Source organism: Mytilus californianus, unplaced genomic scaffold, assembly GCF_021869535.1.
Source record: "Mytilus californianus isolate M0D057914Y unplaced genomic scaffold, xbMytCali1.0.p SCAF_4, whole genome shotgun sequence".
NCBI classification, from domain to species: Eukaryota; Metazoa; Mollusca; class Bivalvia; order Mytilida; family Mytilidae; genus Mytilus; species Mytilus californianus.
Window position 1 is genome coordinate 107,457,892 of NW_026262690.1, and position 22,386 is coordinate 107,480,277.

At 31.5% G+C, this 22,386-nt stretch overlaps 1 long non-coding RNA gene across 1 annotated transcript; it reads right to left on the minus strand.

Annotated features, from left to right (window-relative positions):
• Positions 1 to 7,038: 7,038 nt before the first annotated feature.
• LOC127739044 (uncharacterized) lies at positions 7,039 to 8,142 on the minus strand. The gene is made up of 2 exons (XR_008000253.1): positions 8,033 to 8,142; positions 7,039 to 7,255 (listed from the first exon to the last, which is right to left on the minus strand). It is a non-coding gene; the product is annotated as an uncharacterized LOC127739044 (long non-coding RNA).
• Between the last annotated feature and the right edge of the window lie 14,244 nt (positions 8,143 to 22,386).

Below are 22,386 nucleotides of genomic sequence, written 5' to 3' on the forward strand. Positions count from 1 at the left end.
ATGTACCAAATACAAAATCAGTGTCTTCAAGCATGACAAAAAAGTGAGGAAAACTAATTTCTTGCATAATTTTCCAAGGATTACAACTCTAACAAAAATTTCAGACTCAAACAAAATTCTAACTTGATCTGTAAATTCTGTCTTGGTTAAAAACTAATAACTATATACCAAATATCAAATCAATATACCAGTGGCTGATCCTGGGCCCCCTCTAAATCCGCCTCTGTATACATTATAACTTCAAGCAAAACAAAATAATTGGAGAATGTGTCCTCGGGACACAGATGATGCCCCTTCTTGCATATAAGGTTATTATTAAAGGGGCAAAACTCAAGAATGATAAAAGTGCAGAAACCACTGAATTTGAACTTCCACAAAACACAGATCAAGTTCAAAGTTTCATTATATTAGGTTAAGGCAAAATAAAGTTATAGAACAGAAACCTATTTTAGGATGTATTAGTTTACGAACGGACAAGTGTAAAACTGAATGCCCTATTTCCCTAGCCAGGAGGGATGACAGAATGTAAACCTACAATCTGCTTGGGATTCCTGGTTGAGGAATAATAACGGTTCAATTCTGACGTCTCAAAGAAGGCCCTTCAGCCCTTCATATATATATGCATGTATATAAGATTCAGTCAGGGGTAAAACTTAAACATTTAAATTTTATTTCTTTAAAGAGGTTACAATTCAGTCAGAGGTAAAACTTATACATTTAAATTTAATTCTTTAAAGAGGTAAGTATTTTAATACACTTAAATAAGTAAATTTGTAAGATTTAAATTTTTCATTTTAATAATCCCTCCTTAATCTTCTGGAAAAAATTAAATAATTCAAGTAATTTTTGTTACAACCCTTACAATTCTCAAGTTTTGAAATATAAAAACAAAACTTTTATTTTACCTGGTTTGCTAACTTTTTTAATTAGAGTTCAACCTTTCATCTCATGATTTCAAGAAAGAAACTATAATTGCACAAAGATGTTAAGTAACTGAGCAAGGCCTTCAAAATTACAACCTGGAGGCTTGTTAATGAGCAGTTTTTGAAGAGAACTGACATATCCATGAAAATATACTAATACATGTACATGTATGTCTGTGATTAATAAAGACAACTGCAAAAGAAAAACAATTAAACACTCTGTTAGATCAAAGCTTCATTAACAGTCAAACGAATTTCAAGGAAAGAAGAAAGTATGCCTTTTTGACTTGTATAAGTAAAAAATCTGAAAAAATCTAACATTGTCTAAGGGATATTACTAAACCATTAAGATAATTTACCTCTACCAGTAAATAAAATACATTTAGATATTAATAGTATACCTGACTGCAATTTGATAGATCTTTGCAAGTTATTTTAATTTCACGAAGCTATTACAAATTGTAATTGCTCTTAATTAAAATTGTGTCTGAAAGAGCTTTTAGAGATTCACCTAAATTTTTACAAAATAAATCAAAAGGTTTTTGAAGGTACTGGTATACTCGACATGCTCAACATAACATTTGATATTATGACCATTTTAATCTAATTTATAGGGCTAATATAGGAAAAAGGGCTATTTAATGCAAAAATATGGGGATTGTAGCCAATAGGGCATTTTAAAAAAATTAGGATTTTATAGCTTAAGAAGTCCTGCATTGACATGAATAACCGAGATTGAGCATCTGATTTTAAAACAAATTTTCTTTTTTCAAATTGTTTAACATGTTTAACTGAAGTCAGTTTTTAAACCATCTCTCAAGTTGTTCTTCTACTGTTCAGTGCATGTGTGACTTGATATGCATGTGTTAACAGATATTTTATATTGTTGTTTGACTCCAATGACTGTAATTATGAATGATTTTTACTAATCACACCAAAGTTGCTGGTTTGATCTATTCTACATTAATTTTGTGAAGGTGTTTGTCAATAATATTGTGGCCATGAATGCAGCTGAACAATTTCTGGTTTGACAGTCCTCATAAGGAATCAAGGATACATGACTCCTCCCTCTGGGCATCAAAATTGCAGCTATAGCAAAAAAAGTATAAATTTACTAAGCTTTAAATCTGTAAATTAAATTTCACATTTAGCTTTCATTGGATACATATTTTGATTATATTTATACAGCTCTCCCTATTATTAAGATTAACTACATGTATCAGTGTACCATACATGATATTTAAGAGATTGAATTTTAGTTCCTATACCATAATTCGAGAAATTCTCCCTAAAACACAGTTGTAACAAAAATGTGTACCTGAATATTATTTGCATCACTGTCTTGATATGTCGTCTGGAAGCTTTGCTAGTCTCTCAAGTTCTGAAGATGATGATATTCCTCATAGTAAAATTATTAATACCAGTACTACCAGTTTCCTTTTCCAAATGGAGAACTCAGACTCAGGGTCTGATGAAGGTTCTAAAACAGTTGAAGATACATCTATACAGGAAAAAGGTCCTTCTGAAAGTCCTCTCCGTAAGAAGCAAAGGAATGCTCTGTTGGCGCCTCTGGATTTGTCGACCCCTTCAGTACAGTTTATGCCCGGGGCATGTGGTGGACCAGCAGATATCGACACACCAATTTCAGTTATTCGACGAAGAACTTCAACACCTATCTCATTTAACACCAGCACTGCACACAATAATGTAAACATGTAGTCGGTAAATGGGGTAACATTAAGTTAAATTAGTTGTCACTATCTAGGATAATTCTGACTTCTGTATACAATGTGTGTAACTCACTAACTGTTCATAATGCATATATTGTACATATCACTGTCATGACTGTATACTAAGTTATTAAGTTGAGTATAAGTTTTAACTTGCAATTTAGTCAATAATTTGAGAAAAATCTATCCAGGGGCATACTAATGTGTGAATGAGTCCAGGTAACTCGATCAGCTTGATTTATGTATGAAAGATTATATCTGTTATCTGGTCATGTCCCGCGGTTTTTTGTAATGTTGTTATAATAACAGTTTAAGTTAAGACCAAAAAGTAGACAAGGAAAACACTTTATTATCTCTACCTGTCAATTTCTAAAGATAATATTTTCTGTCATTTATTCTATAATTTACATCCATTTAACAATTACAATAGTGTATATCATACGTATCATCTCAATCTATCAAATATGATATAAAACAGGGGGGGGGGGGGGGGGCACTGGTTAATCACAAAAACTTGACACCCTTGTGTACAGGAAATATTTAATAGTTAGTAAGAATATAACCCTGCAATTAACAATATAATATGTATAAACACATTCATTAAACAATAATATCACATTATGCATTAAAGGACAATTGTACACCTAGTCCCTAATAATTCACAGTAAATAAATAAAAGTGCTATCACAAATATTCTTTATAGTAAATTGCTATAATATTCAATATACAATATTCAAATAATTACTAAATAGTATTTCTTTATTTATACGTTTATCAAACGGTGAAAGTTTCAAGAATGTAAACATTATACAAACACTGATTAAATACCACAATCAAGATCAATCATTAATTAATCACTGTTTACATTATAATATAAAACATTTAATTACCTGTCTATGGGACTTAGGTTATAATACCACACAAACAGGTAACAATAATTCAACTGTCAACATTTAAATCTGAAAAATACATAAATGAACAAATTCTCACTACCCTTCGTAATAAGACAATAAAATAATACATGTCTTAGATGTATAGATATTTTATATTCAAAACAAATATAATACCAGTACGGATGAAAACAAAACTTTACGACAAAAGAGATGATTTCAGCTTCCCAATTGTGAACTTTCCATTTCTATGTAGCAACATTCCAGCAGCGCCTGCATACGGAGTATATATCTCCCAATTGATACGATATTCCCGGGCTTGTGTTTCCTATCATGATTTCCTTGATAGAGGATTGCTGTTCAAAAGGAAGCTATTAAACCAAGAGTTCCAAATGGTGAAGTTGAAGTCATTCCTTCGTAAATTTTACGGACGCCATCACGAGTTGGTTGACCGTTATGGAATAACCGTTTCACAGATGATATCGGATATGTTCCTTATGTCGTAACTACAATACCCTCCCTTTTCACGAATGTGACTTACCGAATTAGACTATTTACCGGATTTGTAATAACATAAGCAACACGACGGGTGCCACATGTGGAGCAGGATGTGCTTACCCTTCCGGAGCACCTGAGATCATCCCCAGTTTTTGGTGGGGTTCGTGTTGCTTAGTCTTTGGTTTTCTATGTTGTGTCATCAGTACTATTATTTGTCTGTTTGTCTTTTTATTTTTGGCCATGGCGTTGTCAGTTTGTTTTCGATCTATGAGTTTGACTGTCCCTCTAGTATCTTTCGTCCCTCTTTTACTATAAATTACAAAAGTAACACAAAAAGGGGGACTTTATACGACTGTCAATTATTGAGTATGGAAACTTCATAGAGTTTGCTATTTAACATTTAATCACTCAATACATTATTCTAAAATTATGAAATACAAATATTGAAATGAAGTAATGTTATTAACAATTTCATGACTATGGTACAGGACATCTGATTGTATAATCTTATAATCTTTTTGAACATCAAGTGTATTTATGAATACAAATATATATACTTTTATTCTTAGAGACAACAGGAACATTTCCTAATAAATATTCACAGAAATATAATAAATTTCCGAAAGTTACACAAGACAAAATGATCCAGTGCTTTCTTTCAAACAATCAAAATTTTATAATTTCCCTCGGTCAAATCTAACCAGTCAGAAAATAGAATTAATCCCTTGTGACATAATCGTCCAATGAAACTCCTGTACCAGATCTACATCACACAGATATACAAAATGACATCACAAGACTTACATCACAACTAAACAGTCGATATGACATCACAATAATAAAAACATGTATATAAAGTATTGATCACCTGTATTAATCTACTGTTTATGTTCATACTTTCATAATAAATCAATACTACATATATTTAAAACTACAATTATCTGGACATGGAAAATAATAAATAATAAAATATATGTACATTGCAAATAAATAATTTCAATATATAAACGACCCTATCCCATTCTCCCGGTCCTTGCAAAAAAATGGTTTCCATACCATTTTTCCTAGAGATGTTCTTAGAAAGCATTAATATGTGACTTATAAATATAACATTAGCTACATGTTGTCAGTCACAATCCGCAGCAATGCTTTTCCAAAGTCTTCTTCAGCAGATGGAAACATTCAAGATAGAGCGAGACGTTTCAAATATTCAGCTTTCTGCATCCAGTCTGGCTGTTGCAACATGACAAATTCACCACTTCGCATCGAGGCCGGTTTACATTTAGTCCGTACTGGTCTCCTCTCAGAATTATCCTCTCCATCAGACTCATCATCTTCGATTTCTTCATCAGGGCCCTGTTGTCCAGTCCTATGCGGACTTGACTCAACTGTGTGCTGTACTTGAGTAGGAGATTCGTGTGTTATGGTTTCAGTTTCTGTCTCGCTTCTAGAAATGAGATGAAACAAACATCATCTATATTTTCTGGATATAGGGCGTCCCCTGTCATATCCTCTCCACATGTGTCAGTTGCAGAGGGCTCGTCTGCTGACACTGTGTAATTACTTGTATCAAGCGCTTCAAGTTGAATTTTTTCTGGTGCATCTGTTGTACCAATTCTACTTGTAGTTGAATCTTCAATTGTATAGACGATTTCATCTTCGATTTCATCCTCATAATGACGATCTGTGGTTCCGTCAGATAGGTTCCCAATTGGTTATAACAAGTTCCTGTGAAGAGTTCTGTTTCTACCAACTCCATATTTTCTTTTTACGGTGTAAACTGGAATATCAGTGTTAAACCAATATTTCTCTTAGAGTCCGATGTCTTTGGTGAAAATGCTACAAACTATAGAGGCCAGCGACTATTTCTGACACATCATGAGATGTACAGAGCAATAAATGAGCAAGTACCTGTAAAAGCCTTAATTGGGTTACAGAGAGTTCGTGGTACGTGGCGAATATATTTTGACAATGAATACGCACAAAAAGATCTACTGTCTGTAGGTCTAACAATCAGAACAAAATCTGTAACTTTGTACACCAGAAACCCAAATGTAACAATGAACGAGCAAGAAGATACAATTAAGGTACGCGTAAAAAATGTACCCCTATCAGCATATGATGAGCAGATTATAAGATCCCTTGAGCTTTCAGCTAGCAAATGTGAGGTACTCAACCACTTCAGGGAGAGGCTAAGAATAGATTTCCTCCTCACAAATTGCAGGACAGGTGATCGCATTGTTGTGTGCAAACCATTTGATCCACCGCTTCCAAAGTCATTAAAGATTGGAAAATACTGGGCCACAATCAACCATTATGGTCAGCAACAAACAAACAGACCAAATATGAAATGTAGTAAGTGCTTATCCGAAGGTCATACAGCAAATGTCTGTCCGAATGGATGGAAGTGCAAAAAATGTGGTCAAACAGGCCATAAGCAGTATGAATGCGACGAAAACTCAGAAGGAGAATTTGAAGGTAATGATTCATAGATGACTAACACTGATGGCGATAATAAACAAGATAATTCTAATGTTCACGACAATAGTGAGAATTATGAGCAGAATCAAGACCATGATGATATCGACAAGCCAAGTCAGGAGAGTGAGGTCCAATTCCGGAGTTCGACACAACCTCTCATGAGTACCGAGGATAAGAGTAGGTCAGAGAGTGACACAGAACATTCACAATCGATCCTCGATAATCACAATAGGGTGTCCGCCAGAAAAGACAATTCACCAAAAAAGAAGGAAAAACCAAAACATCCTAAAAGTGATGACAGGAGACCTGGCATCTCAAGATATTTAATAAAACCTGGTCATGAGCAGGCTAATGCAACAAACAAAACGCCTAACAAGTCAAGAACAAGAACTCAAAACATTGAAAAATCACCAGTAACGCCAACTGAAAATTTACACTACGCTACAAGAGAGGAAGCTGCAAAGAAGCAGAAAAAGAAACCATAAACTGTAAATATGTGTAAAGAACTACAAAAAATAAAGACTAAAATTTATTTATTATAACAATAATAAAAAAAAATCAAAAAAATCGAAAAACCAAAATGCATTATAAAAATCACATTCCTCACAATACTGTCTGTATAGCACTGTTTTTACTTATTTTTAACTGTATATATTATCCAGAATATCATTTAAACTGTTTGAGTGGTATAGCTGTTGAAGGTTATCCACAATCAATTCAGGTAGTTGTTATCCTGAAAAAGACAAATAAAACAATTAATCAATTTGTAAATGGAAATAAAAACAATATGTATGAAATTATGTATAAGAATGTAAAAATATGTAAGAAAAAGGGAAAGAAGTGTTACTCTGAAAGCCTAGCTAATAAAGTAGTATGCTGTGTATTATTTGTTTAATAACTTTGATAATCATGTTATACAAAATGTATTTGTGGAGTATATTGTATTTTAATGTACTAAATAGGTGTTTATGTATCATCTTACAAATAAACATAAAAAGCTCTATTCACAACAAATTAAGCAAAGTTAAAATGAACTCCTCAAAACTAGATAAAATAACATTGACCAGACAGGCTATAAATAGGATGAGGTCAAAATATAGATCGAATACAATTGTAAATAGAGAACTAGTATACCTGGGGAGCAGGTGTTTAAATTTCTTACAGAATAAACATTATAAAAGTGATAAATATATTAATCACAGATTATCAAAAACTAAGTACAAAAAAAATCAAGTAAGATATGTTAATGCTTGTGATAAAGAACTGCTCAAAATATTAAACAGCTATTTAAAGAATCATATGAACAAAGATGTAGATTTCAACTCCACAGGTAAATATCTCAGATCTGATAATCTAATAGAAATCATCCAAGCATGTAAAGTCTATGAAACGGATAAAAGGAAAAAAATAAAAGAATTCAAAGTTAAAATAAATGTAGGCACAATCAAAAGTAATAAACAAATAATGCTGAAGATAAAATACTACAGAGATAATAAGAATAATTACTCACCATGCTTGGAGTTCAGGAAGATAAATAAATTTAACTATAATCCACCATGAATAAATATCTGCATATATGCACGGTCAATGCTAATGGCCTGCAGCAACCTGACAAAACAATTAAAATAGTTAGTTGGGCAAATCAATAAAAATGTGATATAATATTTATTCAAGAAACTCATTTCACAAATTTAATGCAAGATACTTTGAATAAAGAATTTGGTGAAAATCTTTTAAGAAGTGATGGAACAAGTAATTCGCGTGGGGTAGCAATATGGTTAAGGGATGGAATTCATTTCAAAATTATAGATGAACACAAGGATTCTGAAGGGAGATTTATCTTAATTAACATTGAAATTAATGAAAATATCTACACACTAGTTAATATCTATGCTCCAAATAGATTAAGAGAAAGAAATAGTTTTTTCAAAAAAGTTAAATCTTATATAAATAAAAATGGACTAGGCCAAACTATCCTTGGGGGCGATTTCAATGATATTTGGTCATTGACTGATACAAAAAACAAAACTAAATCCTCCAAAAAATTTGATAAACCAGTAACAAGTTTGAAAGGGCTGATAAAATCATCCAAATTAATAGATATTTGGAGAATCAAAAATAAAAACACAAGACAATTTACCTGGTGTAGAAAAGATAGATCAGAAGCCACAAGGATTGATTATTTCTTTATATCAAAAGAAGTACAAAAAAATTGTAAAAGTTGTGACATTAGACCTATAATCCAAAAACTAACTGATCATAATGCGGTATCATTAAAAATTAATACTGACAGAGGAAATAAGGGACGAGGCTATTGGAAATTAAATTCAAGTGTTTTAAATAATGAAGATTACACAATTTTAATCAAAAAGTTGATATCTAAATATGAAAAAGATTCATTCAACTGCAATGATCTGGGGATACTATGGGATAACTTGAAAATAGAAGTAAGGGATGCAAGTTTAGACTACTGTAAAATTAAAGCTAAATTAAAAAAGGATGAAATTAATATTCTAGAAAAACAACTGAATAATCTTAATAATGAAATAGATAATGGTATTGATAAAAGTCAAAACTTAAAAATAGAAATTGAGAAGGTTGAAAATAAGTTAGAGGGTTTGTATAAAGATAAAATTAAAGGGCAAAAAATTAGGTTAAGGGTAAAATGGTTTGAAGAAGGGGAAAAAATAGTGCATACTTCTTGGGACTAGAAAAAAGTCGTCAAACAAAAAAGATCATAACTGAATTATATGATGAAAATGGATCTACGACAACTGACCAAGATAAAATTCTAAATTTACAAGTGAAATACTACAAAAAGCTTTACGAGTCAACTAATCCTAATGATAATGATGTTAAAATGTATATTAAAGAAACAGAAATACCAAAAAAACTAAAAGACTCGGATAGTATTCAATGTGAAGGGAATGTAACAGAAACTGAATGTACAGATGCAATATTTAAAATGAAATTAAATAAATCCCCTGGTCTGGATGGGCTGACAGTAGAATTTTATAGACAATTTTGGGGTAGTCTAAAGAATATTATGGTCAAGGTTTTCAATAATAATTTTGAAAAAAAAGAATTAACAAATTCTCAAAAGAAAGGTGCTATTTCGCTTATTTTTAAAAAGAATGACCCTTTTTCATTAAATAATTACCGTCCTATAACATTATTGAATATTGATACGAAATTACTAGCTCATGTGTTGGCACAGAGACTGAAAAATGTTCTTCCTTCTATAATTAGTCTAGATCAAACTGGATATGTCAAAAATAGATACATAGGTTTTAATATTAGACAAATACAAGACATTATAGATTACTCTGAAAAATTTAATATAGAAGGAGCAATACCTTTTTTGGATTTTAGTAAAGCTTTTGACTCTTTGGAATGGACATTTATGACAGAAACGCTAAAAAAGTTTGGATTTAAAAATGGCTTCATCAGATGGGTGAAAACTATGTATAATGGCATTAAAGGCTGTATTTTAAATAATGGGTGGGTTTCAGGTCCGTTTAAAATATATCGTTGTATACGACAAGGGTGTCCGATTTCTGCTCTTCTTTTTGTCATAACAGTAGAATTAATGGCAATAAGGCTAAGAAGTAATAAAGATTTTAAAGGAATAACAATAAAATTAGATGGAAAATCATGTAATTTAAAAATTTGTCAATTAGCTGATGACACAACTCTTTTTTTTCAGTCACGAAAAGAAATAAGTCTGGCTCTTAGTATAATTGAAACATTTGGCAGCTTTTCAGGATTAAAACTAAATAGAAATAAAACAGAGGGGATATGGTTAGGAAAATTAAAAAGTTCAAAAGATAAATATGAAAATATAAATTGGACAAATAAACCAATTAAAAGCTTAGGTATTTACTTTGGTTATGACAGAAAAGAATGTGACACACTGAATATGGAAAAAGTCATGGATAAAATAGCGAAACTTGTAGATAGATGGTCAAAACGAAGATTAAGCCAATTGGGAAAAATATTAATCGTAAAAGCTCTTTTGCTACCAAATATAACTTACATTGCAACTAATAGTATCATAAGTAAAGATAAACTACAAAATATTAATAATTTAATATATAAATTTATTTGGAATGGAGGAAAAGATAAAATAAAAAGGTCAATAATTACTAAAAAATTTTCAGAGGGGGGTTTAAATATGATTAATATCGAGTCTTATATAAAATCAATACATATAAAATGGATTATAAAAATAATACAATCAGGGAATGCAAATTGGGCTGTATTACCAAAGCTATACCTCAATAAATTTGGCAAAAACTTACTTATTTTCAAGATAAATTTGAATAAAATAAAAATGCTAGATAAAAAAATATGGAACGAAACACCAATTTTCTATCAAGAGATGATAAAAACATGGATAAATGTTAACAATTGTAACAATATTAATCATGATCAAATTGAGAATTATTTAGATATTAGAAAACAAATAATATGGGGAAATAGATTTATAAAATTTCAAGGAAAATGTTTGTTCTTTGATAACTGGATTGACAGCGATATATTATATATTAATGACATAATCGATAAAAGGGGGAAGATATCAGAAGAAAAAATTATTTCAAAATTAAAAAATAAAAGTAATTGGATTGCAGAAATCTTAAAAATTAAAAATTCCATACCAAAACGATGGGTCAACATATTAAAATCAGAAGAATCATTCAAAACTAATGTTCATATTAACCGAACTAGAATCAAATTTCGAGACAATACTGATATCCCTACTATCAATAATAAAGACATATATAAAATAGTGCTAGGTCAAGTAATAACAGAAACGCCAATTGGATTTGCTAAATGGGAAAGACTCTTTGGTAATGGAAGTCTCAAAAATGAATTTAAAGACTCTATTAAATTCACTTTTGAGTATCTAAAAGATAATAAAATAAAAATGTTCAGATGGAAATTAATGCATTTTATTTTACCAAATGAACAGCTGCTTTTCCAGTGGAAAATTGCACAAAATGACCTATGTACTTATTGCAATGAACTAGATAACTATAACCATTTCTTCATTACATGTCAATATCATAAAATATTTTGGAAATCAATGAAAGATTTACTCAAAAGAGTTGGCATATAAGAACATGTTATAAGTCTCCGTTCTCTTGTCATAGGATACAAAATTAATGATAAAGCTTACTTTGCACTTAATCATTTGCTTAGTTTAATGTTCTTTTCAGTCTATAAGGCACACTATGTTTCGAATAAAAAATCTAAATGGGTAGATACAATGAAAATATTTAAATATGAAATAAATAATATAGTAGAATTATATAGTTTGGTAAACATGAAGATAAACTGTTTATTAACAAAAGTGTATAACATTTTGAGAAAAAACTAAGGTACTGTTATAGAAATGTGAAAATATACATGTAGCATAAAGTATTTTGTAATATCAATATGCTGTCAATGTGCTTATAAATGCACCTGATACCTTAAATGTTAAGGTATACAAGTACTTATTATCTACTTATAATATATATATGAAAAGATCTGTACTTGGTGTGTGTGTGTGTTGGTGTGTGTGTGTGTGTGTGTTGGTGTGTGTGTCTACATTGTACAAGTATGTATATATGGGTGTGGATACTTTATTTGCTTCAAAATAATTGGCTAAGAAATAAAGAAAAAGGGGTAAAAATAAAGAACAATATAACTAATACCATGTTACTGGGCAGATATAGTAACTAAGTGTACAGAATTTGATGTTATTCTTGAAAATTTGAGGCAAATAATATTTTATAGCCTATCTGCATATAATTTCAAATGTGATGCTTAAAATGTATAAAACATGCAACTATGAAGGAGTTTTGTGTGTGTATCTTGGATGTTTGAATCTGTCTGTGTGTGTGTAGTACGAATATGACTTCAGAAAATTCAAGTATGTGTATGTTTACAAAATAGCTGATAGGTATTTTAAGGTCACGACACGGGATCATGTTCAATTGTTCATAACGTTATGTAGGTCAAATAAATAACACATTTATTTCAAATCATTTGATTTATAACAGATAAAAACATATAATTAAAACATCTCACCTTTTCATATTTTTATTCCAAATTACAAAACATTGCAGAATTGTGTAAATCCCAACTTGAAGCACAAAATACGTGCGAGGTCATCGACCAGTGACCGCATTTAGTTTCTGGAACATTTAAGATAGTATACAAAAACTCATTCCGAAATAAATAGTGATAAATTCCGTAATATATGGACGAACTTTTGTGATAACGTGTGTAATGTTACATGAATATATAGTATTTTATATAGAAAAAAATAAACATATTTTGTAGTAGACTATTTAAAACAGCTATTTGTAATAGCAATTTATTTATTTAGATATTGATAGAATTTTTTTTTGTTAATTCTACTGAATATTCTCCCTGGATATTCGGTGGCACTATTAACAGGGATACTTGATGGAATGCTGTACATCAAGTGTTATTGTTAACAGCAAGTTGTGCAATAAAGTATCAATTTGAGTGTTAAAAAAAAAAAAGGAATATCAGTGTTTGGCTGTTTCAGTACTATGTATGGTTCTTCTTCCCAGGGTTCTGATAATTTGTGTTTTCCGTCCCAGGCTACTATTCTAACTAGTACTGTATCACCTTCATGAATAATAGATCCCCTTTTCTTTAAATCATATGATTCTTTCTGCTTTTGTTGAGACTTTTTAGCTGTTTCTGATGCTAATTTATATGCAGTGTCTATTCGTTCTTTTAGATCTCTGATATATTTAGTGACAGGAACTTTACTGGTATCTGGCGATTTTGTTGATAAAATAACATCTACTGGTAACATTGCGTCTCGACCAAACATTAATTTACAAGTAGTAAATCCTCTAATGTCTTGTATTGTTGTAGGCATGAGTCATTGTCACAACATGAGATTTCCAATCTTTTTTCTGGTCTGGATTGAGTGTTCCTAACATACTAATCAAGGTTCTATCAAATCTTTCGCATAATTCATTAAACATGGGATGATATGGAGTAGTTCTTGATTTCTTCATTCCTGTAATATCACAGAGCTCTTTCATTAACTTGCCTTCAAAGATGCACCTTGGTCACTGTTGATACGATGTGGAAAGCTGTAGTGAACGACAAAATTATTAATAAATGCTTCAGCTGTTGTTTTAGCAGTAGTGTTTTTAGTTGGTACAGCAATAGCATACTTGGTGTAATGATCTGTGATAACAAGAAGATACTGGTACCCTCCTGTTGATGTTTCTAAACCAAGAAAATCCATGCAGACTAATTCTAGTGGTTGTGATGTTTGAATAGTTACTAATTCAGCCTTATCTCTGCTTGGCGTCTTTCTACGTAAGCATCTTCCATACGCAGCTATATAATTTTCTACATCTCTTGTCTGTAACGTTGAAAGATTGATTAAATATTCTTATATACCATGAATTTGTGTAATATATTATTTATTTAATTTGATAACGTCTGATTTATTTAGGTGTTGCGTTTCTAAAGTCGGTCAGTATATAACTGGCCTTGAATTTTTACTAGATAACATTTTTGTTCGCTATGGAGATTCCGTATATCGTCAGGTTATCGGAATTCCCATATGGAATAACTGTGCACCACTTATTGCGGATCTGTTTCTGTATTGTTATGAGTTACAATTTATGACTAAAATCAGCAAAGACCCATCGAAACAACATCTGATTCAAAAATTTATTAACACTTTTAGATATTTAGATGATATATTGGCTCGCAATAATGACGACTTCAGTATGTACACTAAAGATATTTATCCTATCGAACTAACTTTAAATAAAGCTAATACTAACAATGAACACTGTCCTTTCCTGGATCTTGATATATTTATCTTTAACGGGAAGCTTAATACCAAAATTCATGATAAAAGAGATGATTTTTCATTTTCTATTGTTAATTATCCTTTTTTAGATGGTGACGTTCCCTTGTGGCCATCTTATGGTGTTTATATATCTCAACTTGTTCGATTCGCTCGAGTATGTAACAAAGTATTTGATTTCAACGAAAGAAATCTCTGTATTACTGAAAAATTATTACACCAGGGTTTTCGATATCACAAACTGGTCAAAACATTTACTAAATTTTATCATCGGTACAAGGACATCATTCGTAAATATAAATCAACATGCAGACATCTTATACGTTCAGGTATTTCACACCCAATATTTTATGGTAATATTCTTTACAAAGCACAAGAATGTCGGCATTCACCTCAAAAGCTAACCAAACCTTTCAACAGACTTATTCGGAAAGGATATAGTTACGATACTGTTGTCAAGTCATTAAGGATTGCATATTTTGGTATTAATATTGATTCACTCATAGGGTCTTTGCATCGGAAATAAAAACATTTATTCTAAAACCAGTTGTTGGCATGATACGGGTTATGTTCTTCTCATATATTTTATAATACTAAACCCCTAACGGGAGGGATTTTACTTGATTTTCATATGATGAAGTTATAATCTTTCAATCAGTTTAATTGAGGTCTGGAGCTGGCATGTCAGTAACTGCTAGTAGTCCTTTGTTCATTTATGTATCATTGTCATTTTGCTTATTTTCTTTTGTTACCTATTCTGACATCGGACTCGGACGTCTTTTAAACTGAGTTTTACTTTGCGTATTGCTATGTGTTTCTTTATTCTACATTGGCTAGAGGTATAGGGGGAGGGTTGAGATCTAAAAAAACATGTTTAACCCCGCCGCATTTTTGCGCCTGTCCCAAGTCAGGAGCCTCTGGCCTTTGTTAGTCTTGATCATTTTTAATTTTAGTTTCTTGTGTATAATTTGGAGTTTAGTATGACGTCCATTATCACTGAACTAGTTTACATATTTGTTTAGGGGCCAGCTGAAGGACGCCTCCGGGTGCGGGAGTTTCTCGCTGCATTGAAGACCCATTGGTGGCCTTCGGCTGTTGTCTGCTCTATGGTCGGGTTGTTGTCTCTTTGTCACATTCCCCATTTCCATTCTCAATTTTATTAGTCAACTTAATCAATTAAACATTTAATTTCACATAAATTTCACGTCAAATTGGTCATGTTATTTTTTTCACAGAAATTATTTTCTATTGTTTCTCATTTTTAAGAGAGCCTATATGTAAATGGTGTCTAAGCTCATAAAAAAATTACAACAGCATGCTGCAAACATACATATATGCATAAAGGTTTATCTTTTCATCCCAAACCTTTAAGTATCATACCATCATAAAATATATGAGATGAACATAACCCGTATCATGCAAACAACTGGTTTTAGAATAAATGTGTTTATGTCCGATGCAAAGACCCTATGAGTGAACCAATATTAATACCAAAATATGCAATCTTTAATGACTTGACAATAGTATTGTAACTATATCTTTTCCGAATAAGTCTGTTTAAAGGTTTGGTTAGCTTTTGAGGTGAATGCCGACATTTTTGTGCTTTGTAAAGAATATTACCATAAAATATTGGATGTGAAATACCTAAACGTATAAAATGTCAGAATGTTGATTTATATTTACGCATGATGTCCTTGTACCGATGATAAAATTTAGTAATTGTTTTGACTAGTTTGTGATATCGAAAACCCTGGTGTAATAATTTTTTAGGAATACAGAGATTTCTTTCGTTGAAATAAAATACGTTGTTGCATACACGAGCGAATCGAACAAGTTGAGATATATAAACACCATAAGACGGCATCAATGGAACGTCACCATCTAAAAATGGATAATTAACAATAGGAAATGAAAAATTATCTCTTTTATCATAAATTTTGTTATTAAGTTTCCCGTTAAAGATAAAGATATCAAGATCCAGGAATAGGCAGTGTTCATTGTTAGTATTAGCTTTATCTAAAATCAGTTCGGCAGGATATTTCTCTTTAGTGTACATACTGAAGTCGTCATTATTGAGAGCCAATATATCATCTAAATATCTAAAAGTGTTATTAAATTTATGAATCAGATTAGTTTATTTTAATAAAAGAATAGGCTGCTTAACACAAACAGTTATAAAGAAAACGCACGTAAAATAGTTGTGTTACCTACGTTTTCAAAACATACGTTTAACGTACGTGATGTATTTTGCCTGTTTCTAAACAGGCGTTTTACACCCGTTTGGTACAGCAGTTAAACGCATGTTTGCTAATACAACATGCGTTTCACTTTTTGCTGTGTAGTCCAGTGACTTTAAATAACACGTAATACATCTCAGTTTGACGATTATGTTGACGCGCTGCCCTCTATCTCATGGACCAGCAACTTTGATATGGCCATTTTCATAGGAAATGTCAATTGCGTTGGATTATGATGTCATCGTGTTCTTACTCTATTAGACTGAGAAAAACTGTTCTCAGTGTGTAGCTTGATATGAAAAACTATACAAAAAAAGATTAAAGCAAAATTTAAGAAAATGGCGTATATAATAAATATTAAACTTAACCAAGGTCAACCCCTTTAAAAGCTTCTTCTGACCTGATTGGTAATGATCCTGATGATCTTCGACTTATCAATATTATAAAAGTGGAAGATTAGATTCATAAAAAGAAAAGATATTATCATTACATTGATTGCAGTAAAATACCATGATTTCCCAGTGAAATAAAAACCAATAATGTCACATGTGAAATAAATCTTATAATTTTACAGTCATACACCAATGGGAGATGCTAAACTGTTGTCGATGACGTAGTATCAAAACAAATAGAGAATGCATAGACAAAAATATGGTTCCTTGCATTTTCTACTTGATTTCCATTAAAAAGTTAATGAAATAGAAAGAATAACCAATCCAAGAATTCAAATATAAAAACATATTCAACTCGTGACAGAATAACACTGATAATTACCGCGCATTCTTGAAATAATGAGCTGTTCGGTCACTCGTTGAATATATTTCTTTAGTTTGATTCTTAGGTTAATTATTCTATACATAATTAAAAAGAAATTGTTCAGAGAACAATTGAAGGTTTTTTCCACCTTATGAAAATAAGCAGATGTGGTATGATTGCCAATGAGACACATACATTTAAGCAACTATAGGTCACCATACGGCCTTCAGCAATGAGTAAAACCCTCTATAGGTCACAATACAGCCTTCAGCAATGAGCAAAACCCGTATAGTTAGCTATAAAAGGCCCCGACATGATCAAATGTAACACCATTCATCGAATAAACCAATGGCCCGATTTATCAACAAAACAATAAACAAAAACGAATATGATAGACAGCCCGTAAGTGTTCATGACTGTACAGCAATACATATTAAGTTATGTTTTAATTTATTAATTACAAAATCAATATCAATTTGCATGTATCTATCTTAATAAACGGACTCTATAACCAACAGCACTGTATCAATTAGGATGTGATATGCCGTTTGTAATACATTTTCTAAGGGTAGACCAAATTTCCAAACAAAATATTTGTATCTATAAACAAATTTTGCAAAGGTTTTCTGTTATTTTACAGTGGTAACATAAATCCATGGAATATCTTTGTCACAGATGACCACTGATATGTTCGAATTACAACAATCTTATCCTCTCTTCCCAAATATGACACTACCGACTGAGACTTATCACCAACTGTGTACTTACATGAGCAACACAACGGGTGCCACATGTGGAGTTGGATCTGATTATTCTCAATGATCAACTGTTTTGTAGACTGTTGTTTGTATTTTCGTCGTTTTGCGTTTTTTTCAATGGTGTTTCTTTATAACTAATTAATTGAATTTTTCCTTTAATATTTTCGCTTTTTTCACCATGGTGTATCTATTTTCTTGTTGCTCTTTATAAGACCCGAATAAAACAACTTAAAAACGTATGAGGCAAAGCATGCCACTTTAGATTTATAACAAATATAATGGAGAGAGAGAGAGATGGGAAGTTTGTATTCTCCATTAAATGAACAGTTAGGAATTCATTTAAAATCTTTTCGACCATCAGCAAAATTTTACAGATTAAAGTTCGCTTATTCAGATCTATCTCTACCTCATATTTTATCAAATGTATTCAATATTCAAGTAATGCTATCATTATAAATGCCTTTTCACTGACAGTACCAAAAAAAAAAAAAACTGTCCTCACCAGTAACAGTAATTCTATGACTGATAATAGTTGTAAACGTTGTAACATTTGATAAATTCACTGTGGCAGTTTTTTTGTAGCTGTGCCAACTCTAAACTTGTTTATCTCTAACATAGATCGGCTGAAACAACGCTGCACAAAGTTGTCACAGTTATAATAGGACTGATACAACTATTTTAAAGTTGAAACAATATGTTGTTGTCCCCGCAGATAAAGGCCCAAATTGCAAACAACATCGTTTTTGTGTGTAAATATCATAACATAAACTGCTTGATAAATGAATTAGGTATTGACAATTCACTTGGAAACTCAACATATACCCTCACAACACTTACCAAAGAGGAAATCCTGGATAATCATAGGTCTGTTCTATGTTCCTTTGGAATTTCAACCAAAGATGAAGAACTGGATCTTCCATCACTGTATTGGATACCTAAACTACATAAGTGTCCTTACAAACAACAGTATATTGCTGAGTCTTCCAAGTGCTCCACGAAACCTCTTTCTAAATCATTAACATCTATTTTATCAGCAATCAATGCCGGGCTCCAAAGTTATTGTGAAACTGCCTATTCTAGAGGTGGCGTCAATCAGATGTGGACACTAAAAAATTCCAAAGATCTTTTAGAGTACATACCATCTAAGACTCTCTCATCTTGCAATAGTATTGAAACATTTGACTTTTCTACACTTTACACAAGTATTCCCCATTCCAAACTAAAAGACGAATTGAAAGATTTGGTATTACTTTGTTTCATTAAAAAGACTGGCGAACGTTGGGTACGGATAATTCCTACTTTGTAAAGAATCACTCTGATTCAAACGAAAAATTCTCTGAAACTGACATTATCAAGATGCTTGATTTCTTGATTGACAACATATTTGTTACGTTTGGAGGACATTTTTTTCAACAGACAGTCGGAATTCCAATGGGAACCAATTGTGCCCCTTTTCTTGCCGACTTATTTCTTTATTATTATGAGGCTGACTTCATACAGGAACTTCTTAGGAAGAAAGATAAGAAGTTAGCAATATCCTTTAACTCTACGTTCCGCTATATAGATGATGTTCTCGCACTAAATAATACAAAATTTGGTGACTATGTTGAACGAATTTATCCCATCGAACTAGAGATAAAAAATACAACAGATACAGTTAAGTCTGCCTCATATCTTGACTTACATCTAGAAATTGACAATGAGGGTCGGTTAAAAACAAAACTTTACGACAAAAGGGATGATTTCAGCTTCCCAATTGTGAACTTTCCATTTCTATGTAGCGACATTCCAGCAGCGCCTGCATACGGAGTATATATCTCCCAATTGATACGATATTCCCGGGCTTGTGTTTCATATCATGATTTCCTTGATAGAGGATTGCTGCTCACAAGGAAGTTATTAAACCAAGAGTTCCAAATGGGGAAGTTGAAATCATCCCTTCGTAAATTTTACGGACGCCATCACGAGTTGGTTGGCCGTTATTGAATAACCGCTTCACAGATGATATCGGATATGTTCCTCATGTCGTAACTACAATACTCTCCCTTTTTACGAATGTGACTTACCCAATTAGACTATTTACCGGATTTGTAATAACATAAGCAACACGATTGGTGTCACATGTGGAGCAGGATCTGCTTACCCTTCCGGAGCACCTGAGATCACCCCCGGGTTTTGGTGAGGTTCATGTTGCTTAGTCTTTGGTTTTCTATGTTGTGTCATCTGTACTAATATTTGTCTGTTTGTCTTTTTATTTTTGGCCATGGCGTTGTCAGTTTGTTTTTGATCTATGAGTTTGACTGTCCCTCTGGTATCTTTCGTTCCTATTTTAATTTATATCTGTCTCAACTCGAAAAACGTTGCAACAGTCTTAAATAAACTTCAAACGTAGGAAAGGTTGTCACATTTATAAAAAGACTGCTGCAACCATTTTAAAGTTGTAACAGTTAATTTATAACTGCCCAAACGAGAAAAACGTTGAAACAGTCATAAATTAACTGTCATGACTGTTTAAACGTCAAAAAGGTTGTTATAGTTTAAATATCTTAGATACAACCATTAGATAGTAAAAGTTAATTTATAATTGTCTCAACTTCCAAAACGTTGATACAGTCATCAAGACTGTCAAAGTCGATCACGGATACAAAATGACTGACAGTCCAGGATAGGCTGGATCAGTTGTAAAACAATTTTACCGTATGCAATATTAATACGTTGTTACAAAAAAAAACCAGAACTATCACATCAATTCAATACCTTGATTTGAATTTAAACTGCTTGTAACAAAATTAATATATTGAAATATTTGCAACTGGACATTTTGCAATTTGCTTATGTTTTTAATGCGTTTCATTTATTTACTTTTTTTAAGGTTCCCTTGCCTCTCATCTCTTCAAAAAAAAAAAATGTAGATCAGCATTAGATTCCTGCAATTTCACACGGGTTATTTTTTATACATATTTAATACTGCATGTGCAAAAAATCTCACCTATCAGATCAATCGAAAAAGGTTTTACGAAATATGTGTTACCAATTTTATCTTTAAATGTAACAATTAACATTTTTCAAAATTATTAATATGACAATTTTTTAAGTAAGTCAAAGGTGTGAAATCATTTATGCATGCCAGGTGTTATTTCTAATACCCGGAGTTTTTAACACGAACCGCATACTTTCATAATAACAGCCAACATACTGTAAACCGTTTTGATGTTAGAAATTTATCTTGATTTTTCTAAAATTTGCAAGGCTAACCTATTACATATGCTTTTCATTTATGTAAAAAAAAAAAAAAAAAATGTCTAGCCCCAATTTTAATTCATTTTAGTTTATTTTATTTTTGAATAGTTTAAGTAAGTTAAATATACTGTTTACTGTCCTGAATGGTCTTTTTAACATTAAATTGTCATAATAAATATTATTTCACAATACTCTGGCAATAAATTAGATCATTAAGTCAAAAGTATTATGACTCATAATAATTTATATTTTCAATGAGTGTTCTCAACAAATTTATCTTATGTTCATACATATTTCGTAAAAGTTTATTTATTAATGGATGGACATAATGTATATGACCGACACAGTAACTCTCGTCAGTGATTTTGTAAAACTTTTTCAAACCAGAAGACTCACACTGTTTCAGACAATGAGATCAGATCTTTGATTGTTTCGGTTTAGTTTATTCACACTACGATTAAGAGCTTGTTGTATTCTATAGACTCCGGTCTTTTGTTGGATATCTTCTTGTGACTTTTGTCATTTCAGTTCATTTCATACTGACGTTTACCCAAAACATATATTTATGAAATTTACAGAAATGCTGGGCTGATATTAATATATTATTCAACCTGTAGGTAGTGAATGTACAATTTGATTTTGTTTTGGAAATTTTTAAATTGTGGCATAAATCAGGCAAAAGGTCAGGCCATATATACATGTACGTCTGGTTTATTCTGATAATATTCGTCTTCAAACAGTGATGGAAACAGTTAAGATATGCGTCATTTAAAATTTAAATACATGTGAAACATTATTTTACTGTGGATATTTCATTGCATTTTTTATTTTGTTATAATTTAATTTTGGATGTAACGTGTCTTCTGATTGGCTGACGTTGTTTTGTTTATCAGCTCATAGACATAATTTTGTCATGTGACCGTGACGTCATCAACGTTTTTTCATGGTTTACTCCGGTTTAAAATGGAGTTTAGAATTAAATTATAAGAAATGACTGTAATATTTTTTCTCTCTA